This window comes from Helianthus annuus, chromosome 13 (genome assembly GCF_002127325.2).
Source record: "Helianthus annuus cultivar XRQ/B chromosome 13, HanXRQr2.0-SUNRISE, whole genome shotgun sequence".
NCBI classification, from domain to species: domain Eukaryota; kingdom Viridiplantae; phylum Streptophyta; class Magnoliopsida; order Asterales; family Asteraceae; genus Helianthus; species Helianthus annuus.
The window spans coordinates 24123316-24133710 of record NC_035445.2 but is presented as its reverse complement, the minus strand read 5'-3'; the positions used below and the strand labels follow the sequence as shown (position 1 = coordinate 24133710).

The 10395-nt window shown below is 35.5% G+C and overlaps 1 long non-coding RNA gene across 1 annotated transcript; it reads right to left on the bottom strand.

The window, feature by feature from the left end:
* Positions 1–2900: 2900 nt before the first annotated feature.
* Positions 2901–6050, bottom strand: LOC110902511. Its single transcript, XR_002571166.1, has 2 exons — positions 4431–6050; positions 2901–3091 (listed from the first exon to the last, which is right to left on the bottom strand). It is a non-coding gene; the product is annotated as an uncharacterized LOC110902511 (long non-coding RNA).
* Positions 6051–10395: the final 4345 nt, after the last annotated feature.

The window sequence follows — 10395 nt, the reverse complement described above, 5'->3', positions numbered from 1 at the left end:
AAACATGTATATGTATTTTTTGTGTCTTTTTATAATTGTTTCCTACAAGTATTTCTTGGTATCATGGGTGTATTATTTTGATCACCCTAAGTGTATCTAAGTACATACACATAGGACATAATACATATACTTGAGGAGTTTCCAAAATATATAATTTTTGTCAAAAATTATACTTATATATGGTTAATATTTTCACCCATTTATTTTTGTGAAAATATATATTCAAGTTCATAAGAACTCTTGAATATTTGGGACTTAACCATTTTCATCAAATCTTCCATACTGACGTTTAAGACCACTAACCACGTTTAACTTTGTTAATCACCCTTTAACCCCATTTTTAATCGCGATTAGATTTTTAGAAAAGTTCGCCATAGTTTCCCCTAAAACTATGGAGTTTTCCACGTTATAAAAACGTATTTAAATCATAATCAATTTTCCAAATAACCACTAATTCGTCAAGTATCACCAAAATCATTTTTCAAGCATTAATCACAAAATTTTTACCTTCAAATTCTTATGAGCATATTACTTGCACAAATCATTCAAAGACTTTAAAATAACCATTTTTCAAGTTCATCACTATATAAGCTTGATTCTAATTATTTTTCATTCTTAAAAATTCCCATATTTTGTAAAAATTCTTAAGACTCTTTTATGCTTCACTTTGTAAAGTAAAAATTTTCATAAGCTTGCTTTATGTGAAAATCAAGTTCATTAGAGTTTTTAAGACTTTGTCACATGGTTATTCTTGGTTTAAAATTTACTTAATCATGTTTACACACACGCTCATAATATTTGAAGTTGATGATCTTGCGTGATTTAAACATTCATATGTTTAAATCACATTTTTAAGTTTAACATGACTAGATTAATATTAATCTAAAATACTACATAAAGTTAATCACAAGATCATCATAAACATAAACTTTAAACCACTAATCTTAACAAAATCAATATAATGAACGTGATTTCATCAACTAGATACACTAATCTACTCAAATAACCACATAATAAGTTTAGATTAATAGATTATTAACTTTGAGATTAGGGTTTTTGATTTGATTTTTATTAATCTTCAAGATAATCAACTTGTACTTTTGTAATCTACTAGTAACAAGAAGCTTAAATATGGTTAGAAGAAGCTTACAACTTTGCACAAGGTGATTAAGGCTCCAAAGAACTCCTTAATGCTTCTCCATGCTTAATCCATGCATTAATGACATTGAAGTGCCTTGAAAGTGAGTAATTTATGGGGTTTAATGGTGATTTATGATGGGTTTAATGTGGGTTACATGAACCGTGAATAAGGAGGCACAAGGGGAAGGTTTTTGTGTTTTGAACTTGTGTGAGAATGAAGTGATAAATGATGATGGAATGTAGATGTTATAATTCCTATATTTTCAAGTTTTATCACCATACTTTTCCATACATGTTCCATACATAAAATCTCTAGTTTTTCAACAAAATCAAGTGGGTGGGACCCACATTTTTGACCAAATTCTTAAGGGGAAATTAGGGATTCGGATTGTTAATTGACCTTAACTAGTTCACTAAACTAGTAGAAATTGTATTTTGATACTTCGGATGCTTTCCGTTTGGTCGTCGGCTAGTTTACGACACTTTTGTGCCGCACCAACGAAGTTTTGTCGCAAGTTGTTATTCCATCGTCAAGCAATGCATGAAGTGATTCCGAATCCCAAAATAAGCTTAACTAGTTCGCCATGTCCTCCTTTTAGTTCTTTTGGCGTCGAAAATATTATTTATAAGCTTGTCGGTTCAAAAAACGGACAAGTTGTGGGGTTGCAACGCAGCGCCAAAAGCTTATGTTTTGGACACCCCAGTAATATCCTCATATTGTTTTCATGTATTTGTTATCATTTGTCATAGTTCCGGAGTCTCGGAAATGCTAAATTATAGATTCAGACGAGTTAAAATTGTCATATTTTTAGCGAAACAGACGTTTTAGTGATCAGGGCGTTGTACCGGAAAGTCTTATATTTTTGCAAGATATGTTTTCATATTAGTGTTTTCTTATGTATATGGACTCAGTCATGTTGTTCGTGTGTCGTTTTTCATTGTTTCTTTTTATTTTCACGGTTTGCTGGCATGAATAGTGTAACCGTGAATAGTGCGCGCAACACTTTCTACCAACACTTTTAGGACATTGTTTGATTGGTTTCGAAATACAACGAAAACCAACATATGTTTTAGCATTGTTTTCTTGTCCTAACACTGTTATCTAATAAACGACACAGTTATGTAATTAAATTACGCTAAATGCATGAGATTATGTAAATAAACATAGTGATTAGATTGTACGGAATCACCGGTTATTTGCCATTTGTCACAGCTGGGATACACTACAGTTTAGTTTCAAAAGATTCGAAATTGCTTCTGTTTCGAATGGTTATGAAAAAGCATGGTGTCGTTAACGTGGACTGCCGTGTTCACCGTCTTCTACGTTCAGATTTGGGTTCAGAAGAATTCCGATGGGCGGTGGTCGGATGCTGCATTAGATAAAATCTACGTTTTCTTGAAATCTGGTTTGGTTTTTATCGTCCCGGAAGTGCTTGCTTTGATCCTTTTCATTCTTCCATGGGTCAGAAACTTCATAGAAAACATGGATTTCATACTTTTTGACATGTTAACATGGTGGTTTCATTCCCGTCTCTACGTAGGAAGAGGTTTACAGGAAGGATTAGTTGATAACATCAAGTATACACTCTTTTGGATAACCATATTACTCTCGAAGTTTTCGTTTAGTTATTTTCTGCAAATTAAGCCGCTCGTGTTGGGGTGTCGGTGGCGTAAGAACCACCGACTTTGTCTTTTATAAGACATATAGATAATAAGTATTCATTCTCTAGGCTACAAGACCTTCGTTATACGATTTTAGATCAGAGAAAAAAAATAGCAATCACTCATAACGGAGAATCATAGCTCATAATTGCTTAATAAGTTCTTCACGGGATAGTTTGGGGTGTAGAAGACTGACATCAAAACATAAATCCTCTTCAATATTACAAAAACACACCCAATCAAGCGAACTGCGATGTAAACTTCTTGGCTGCATGGGATAATCATTCACCTACACATGCAAAGAAAAATCTTCGTTATTGTAACACCAAGTATAGAGCAATATAATGATTATCATGACAGGAAAAAAAATATATTTCAACCAATATAAAAACCCTTTAGAAATCAAATATTGGGTCCACTATAAGGTTACAGTTACATTGCTTCACTTGTGACCTTTCTTGCATGCACGTATGGGGGGAGTCCTATATCTGTAGGCTCATCATATGCTTATAGTAAATCAACCTAAGCCTTATGATGGTTTTATAATTTAGTCCTCTTGAACATTTTTTTAACATCAAAGTAACCTACTCCTAAATACTTATAAACCTGCATCTTGCAGAACTTGAACCATCCACCTCATGGTAAATTGGTGGCACCTTGCAACCACATCATGTCGCTTTCAGACGTCCTCTTGAACATATTTAGTCAACCGAACCCAAATGTTTAACATTCAACACATTTAACAAAATCTCTATTTTTTATGATGGTCACCATTAGTGACTTAGTCACTCACAATTTCTTTGTAAGCACCCTACTTAATATTAATAACTAATATTGTTATAAAAATTATTATCATTATACACCTTTGCAAACACATTATTCATGTCAAAACTACGACAAGTTACCAATGAAATTCACTACATGCATGTTTTATTCTTTAAAACTAACTTGACTTAACCAAGCCATCTATGTTTTTTTAACCTTTCAAACATTGTTTCTTGCCTTGTTTAAGCAACCTTTTATGTTTTCATATGTACATATATAATAGCTGATTCCTAGAAAATTAAACACACTTCTAAAAGATGATTAGGAAATCAAGACTCCTAGGGAATGGTAATTGATCGACCGAGATAAAAACAACACTAGGGTTTGAACAAGCTTAATTCCAATATATTTTTGAGGGTTCTGAGTGACGAAAAACAACGTGTCGTCGCACCAATAAGAATTTTATAGAAGGAATTTAACAACACCATCAGAAATTGGCAAATAACAACCGTTGGGAGCAATTACAAAAAAACACCGAATCAGGTGAAGTACATGGAATCTAGCAACAGATGATGAGCCATTCATGAGAAAAAACCCAATGGTGGTCACAAATTACTAAAGTAGATGTTGAATTTTGATTGAATTTAAAATTTCATTGACATATTGAAGGAATTTTTGATTCCTCATTTGATTCAATAAATTTGAATGAATTAATTTGGTTTTAGTTTCAACTCTAATCAATTAATCAATAAAGTTTTCGAATAAAACAAAATTGATTCCAATTCCTATTAAGGTGTTTACCAAGCTTCCAGATAATAATAAGTTTATAATGTCTATAAGTAAAAAATGAAAATAAAACTTACAGTTAAAATCTACTTGATTCCAGCGGAAAGTACAATGAAGATGTTCTGAACAATGATAGAACAAATAGGGCAATTGTAGCAAGTAGAGCAATAGCATTCCATGGACCATTAAAGTAAGTACGCTTCACTCAAGCTTTTTTTTTGGGCCATGAACTATTGTAGTACATATTTAGTGTTTACCATTGTTGACCGCAAAAGAATTATGCACATAAAAGTTATTTGCTTATGGTGTTTATCATGTCAGCAGTTTCATCTTTTGAGCCCATATTGTTGACGAGTACTCTCGAGCATACTAACTTGGCAACATCTTCTTCGATATCCATTAGCTTATTTAGGGCAAAAGCATATGATGTAATATGATTGAGAACAAAATTCGACTGCTCGTATGCAATGAGATTTCTGGAAACCAACTCACTGAATTCAGAAACAATAAACACCGGCATTGTAAGAGTAGGGTCGCTCCAATACTCAAAAAACAATAGAAACATATTTTATGTCACCCCATATCTAACAACCATATTGGACTTGGATTAGGTTTGAAGTTGATCTCTGCCCTGTCCAGATCAACAACAGAAGGAATTGTTGTGCTAAATGGGCACTGTTCCATATCCTCCGGATACCTATTACATTCATGTATACATTTGGGACTACCAACCTTTCTCCCTTATATGATTCCTTATCATCTTAAGACTTCGAGTTCAATATATTAAAAAGGAAATCAAGTTTGAAACATGCATCTATATCATCAGAAGGAATTGTTGAGCTAAATGGGGGTGGTTCCATATCCTCTGGATACCTATCATATTCATGTATACATTTGGGACTACCAACCTTTCTCCCTTATATGATTCCTTATCATCTTTAGACTTCGAGTTCAATATATCAAAAAGGAATTCAAGTAGGAAACATGCATCCAATACTTCCTTTTTTGGCTCCTTGAGACGCTTCATTAGCCTAATTACCTTGGTTTCAAAAGCGCGAAGCGCACAAAAGCGACACGGTATAAAAATCAAAGCGAAAATCGCAAAAGCGAAGGGCTTTTCATACGCAAAGCACGAGGTGCTTATATATTTTTTATATATCCTATAGGTTTTTAGCATTCCTTACCCAAGATATAGTTATAAATAAGGTCTATATACGATTTGATGTATAAATCCCTTACCTAGGATGGCTTTGCGCTTGAGTGTGCTTTTTTAAACCAAGCTAATTGCACACATTAATTTCCCCTCTTCAAATGGTTGGAGATTCTCATCATCCTTGTGCAAAGGTCCAATAGAGACATGCCGATGTGTGAAAGAATTTGGGCTTAGATTCCGTAGTATACGAGGGGTCATGGAACTCGGTGTCGAAGAAAATTGCTTCTTTAGTTCAATTCGTTGTATACAATCAAGAAGACGTATACTCTCTAGAACTACGTGCCGCTCTCCAAATGTTTCTAATGGAGGTGAATAGTATTTTTTTTTCTCTTTTATCTTTCTCCTCCACTCACAACAATTTACAACTACTCTCACAAATATATAGACGTATTAATATATAGACGTATGAGTAGGATAAACTTATGAGAGAAGACCCTAGAATTGTCTAGAACACTTTTTCACTTACTTGAACCAGCAACTTTAGTTTAGCCTTAAGCCCATCATATACCCAAGCCCAGTGGAGTCTTTTACAACAACCCAAACCCATTCAGTGTAAAGAAACATCCGGCCCAATACCTCAAACAAAGATAAAACAATATTAAGCACATTTACTAAAATATTATATTTGAAAATATAAAACTGAAATAAAACCATTTATCATTTTAACAAAACCCTATCAATTTAACACACCAAGAAGCCAAATCTGCACGAGGAGGAGCTATGGTAGTCAAATCTTGAAGTAGGAGGTGGTGTTGTGACTTGTGAGCCGGTATGTGTAGTAGGTTGGTACTGAGAAACAAGAATATAAAGCAAGAGTATAAAATTGGGGGTGAATACCTGATAATAGGGATGAGCTTTTTTTTTCTCAAATACCCATACTTGTACCCGTACTTGTATAGTACCGATTTAGGTATTCGGTACATGTATTGGTATCCAGTTTTATTGATTTTGATATTCGGTACTTTAGGTATCTGTACAAGTAAGATAGGTACTGGTACTGAATTTTATATAAAACTTTAAAAGGTTTTTATATCACGTTTTATTTCATATTATGGTGTTTATGACACTCGTACTAATTTAACCTATTTGGTACCCGTATCGTATTGGTCTCCATATTGATTTGACCTATTTGGTACCCGTATTAGGTTGGTACTCATGCCGATTTTCCCTTATTTAGTACCTGTACGAGTGCTCAAAAAATAGAATAAAAAATGGTACAAAAGCGGGTACTGTACCGAAATACCCGTATCAATACCCATACTCGTACCCGTACCGTACCAATATATTCGGTACGGCATTTGGTACTCACTTTTGTGCAATTCAACACCAGTATTTTCGGTAACAATACAAGTACTGTACCAATCTCATCCCTGCCTGATAACAGTACAATTAATAATTCAAAAGTTAAATACAGAGTTGCATGTGATCATTTATGTTATTTTTTGGGTTTTCTACTTATTTTATCTCTAGTATTAACATGTTTTTAGTTTTTTTTTAATATATAAACATTTATTTTAGAAATCGGTATTTAGTTTTTTTTTATGTAACTTGACAAGTTTGTTATATGTTATATTAGTTTTTTTTTTTGAGTAAATTACAAGTTTTGTCCTTTATGTTTGTCCCAAATTGCAGGCGCTATCCTTTGTCTTTAAATTGATGATGTTGCAAAATCTTGCACGTTATGTCCTTTAGGGCAAACCCAGTTAATTTTTTTTGGTTAAATCTGGTCATGTGCAAGGCACATGAGGGTAGCATTGTCTTTTCACATCTTAATTTATCTAATTTATAAATGATTTTTAGAAATCAAATAAAACATAGCCAATTACCTGCCGCCACCACCTTCCACCCTCACCTGCCGCCGACCACCACCAGCTCCCACCCTCACCTGCCGCCGACCACCCACCATCGCCTGACCCACCATCACCACTCACTCCACTCTCTCTTACCCAACTAACGCCAGTGCCACCAGCCACCACCGTCACTGTCAACATCATCATCTGCCACCGCCCCCACTCTCTCTCTCACCCCTCTCTACCGTCGTCCATCTTCCGACCCTGTTACATAAAAGATCGCAGAGAGAGAAACCCCCAACAAAAAAACCCTAATTCAACTACTCAACATCATTAAACCCAACCACAAAAAAAAAACCCTAATTGTACTAAATTTCACCCGGTTCTCCCACTCTATTCCACTCCTCTTTGTTTACAAAAAAGTCAAAGCCTGCATTTCTCCAAAAATCATTCGATGTGCGCCCGTTTTCCAGAGAAAATTAAAGAGACTTAAACTAACAACCTTGAAAAGTCACAATCCGTATCATCGGGACCATAACTTAGCTACTCTATGAAAATCTAAGAAACTATAATGAAGTTCACCAAAGGTCCTGCAGAGAAAGATGAATCGAGAAGTTGATTTGTTCACAAAGATGAATCGACTAATTTCTTGATTGAAGAACTTGCCTGACGAGATGAGTTGGAAGCGGCGACATATCACGACGAGTGTCAACGACGACTGTGGTTCACGGCGGCGGCGTTCGGTTGCAGGTTGTTTACGATAGGTGGATGCAGCGAAGGATCGTTCAGTCGCTATAACCAACCTCACCTACCACCAGATTTTCGATAGGGAGAAGAGAGAAATAGGGAGTTTCTGTAGGTGTTAGAGAGAGAGAGAGAGATGAAGTTTCAAATTAGAGAGAGAAAGAGAAGATAAAGGGATGAAGTTTTAGTTTTCTAAAAAATAGTCCATGTATATTAGTTATTTACATAATAGATCCTGAGAAGAGTAAAATGACAAGAATACCCTCATGTGCAAAGCACATGACCATATTTAACCAAAAAATCTAACTGGGTTTGGCCTAAAGGACATAACGTGCAAGATTTGCAAACATTAAGAACAAAACTCATCAATTTTAAAGACAAATGATAGCGCCTGCAATTTGGGACATACATAAAGGACAAAAGTTGTAATTTAATCTTTTTTTTAAATATTTAGTTATTCCTTGCTTTTAATATGGGAGTATTTTGTTTTAAATTATATACATATAATAATTAATTATAATTATTATTTATGTTATTTGGTATTTAAATCAGGTCGAACTGGTTAGCAAAGTGTCCGATCCAATTTTAAAAACATTGACTGAATGTCAAATTATGTTCTAATATTTTAATTAGTTTTTTTTTATCAATCCTTTAGCTTGAGATATAACTTCCTAATTCTCAATATCCGAATGTATTTTAGTTAGTTTTTTTATCAATCGTTTAGCTTGAGATATAAGAGTGGAGGGTATGGTTCAATCACTCTAGGATGTTTGAGTTACTCTCTACCCAATAATAGCCTGCCATGTCAAGTCTCCATTCAACTCCCATTTTGTACTCAATCAGAGGGTATGGTGCAAACACCTAGAGAGTGGTAAAGAATTTTAAAAAAAAATTGCGATTGATTGAAAGGGGTTGGGACCCACCAATAAACACCTTTCCCTCCTCTTCCTGCATCGGTGACTATACACCGAAAACATTCAAACAATCGGTGACTCAAACAAGTGGGGGTGATTCTCCGATCGGTGAAAGGAGTCACCGAAGTAACTCAAACAAACCATACCGTGTACCCTAACTTCCTAATTCTCAATATCCGAATGTATTAGTAGTATATCAATGTTCCGTATAACCTTTGAAAACTTGAATTCTATTTTCAAGTATACTAGAAATAACTACCAACAAAACTTGAATCTGCTTTCTTGAATTCCTAATTCTTGGCCCGACGACTCCTTGGACAAGAAGATTACTTGCCTCATTCTATACACGACGGTTTGGGATTTGTAGAGTAACAATTTTCTAACATAAAGTTCTCAGTAGGACCCACCACTACCAATCCACACACCTTTTTGTTACTCTTCCTCATCAGATCTAAATGTCACACACCCCATAAGGTTCTCACTTAAGTGATATTAATTTGATGTTTAAGGTTATTTTTTGTGAAAGTTAAATGAAGCTGTACGTAAGCCTGTTATGCAGTTTGATGGAAAGGATTAAAGGAATTATTAATGGAAAGTTTGTGTAATGGCCTGCAACTTGTGAATGTACTGCTCTTTATTGGTTTAGAAAAAGGATTAGAATCTACTTTAAGTTTATTAAAACTTATTTGAATTTTATATTTGTGAAGGGGTATGGTCCCAAAAAGCCGCGCAAACTCCCGTGTGGTTGCGCTTGAGACCATACTTCTTATTTTAATAAACCTCTTACTGAGAAACTCGCGCGAGGTCTGATCCTCAAGAAACCCAGATAACAGCACTTGGCATAAAATAAGGGAACACATGGGCATACTAACCACGCGCGGGTTAGTTACATGCCCAACAAGAACCACACAGGAGGGAAGCGCAAGGCTACCTCCAGTGGTACACAAGGTACAAGTGGCAGTGAAAAGAGCCAATGAACGTCCAGCAGGGTCTGGTCAATCGTGCGCCACGATCGCCTGACGATAAGTACATAAGGACGCCTACGTAGCACCAATCAGGGGACGGAGACAACTGCCCCACGATCTCCACTTGTCTGCTGATGGCAGAAAGACAGCAGGGCCGACAACAATGACACGTGGCTCCAATCAAGGTGCGCCAGCACCAAAGAGCTTCTAGAAGCCACTAAACGGTCGGCACCAGCAAGGCAAGGAGCATATCCGCTACGCTGTCCATTTCCGGCCCAAGGCCCATCAGCCCATATCCTCTTACACCTCTCCGGCTATAAATAGAGACCTCATTCCACAGGTTAAAGGATTCCATTCCCTCTACTCTCACTCTTAGCACTTATTTACTCTCAAAACAGTCGCTTATTCTCACGCCG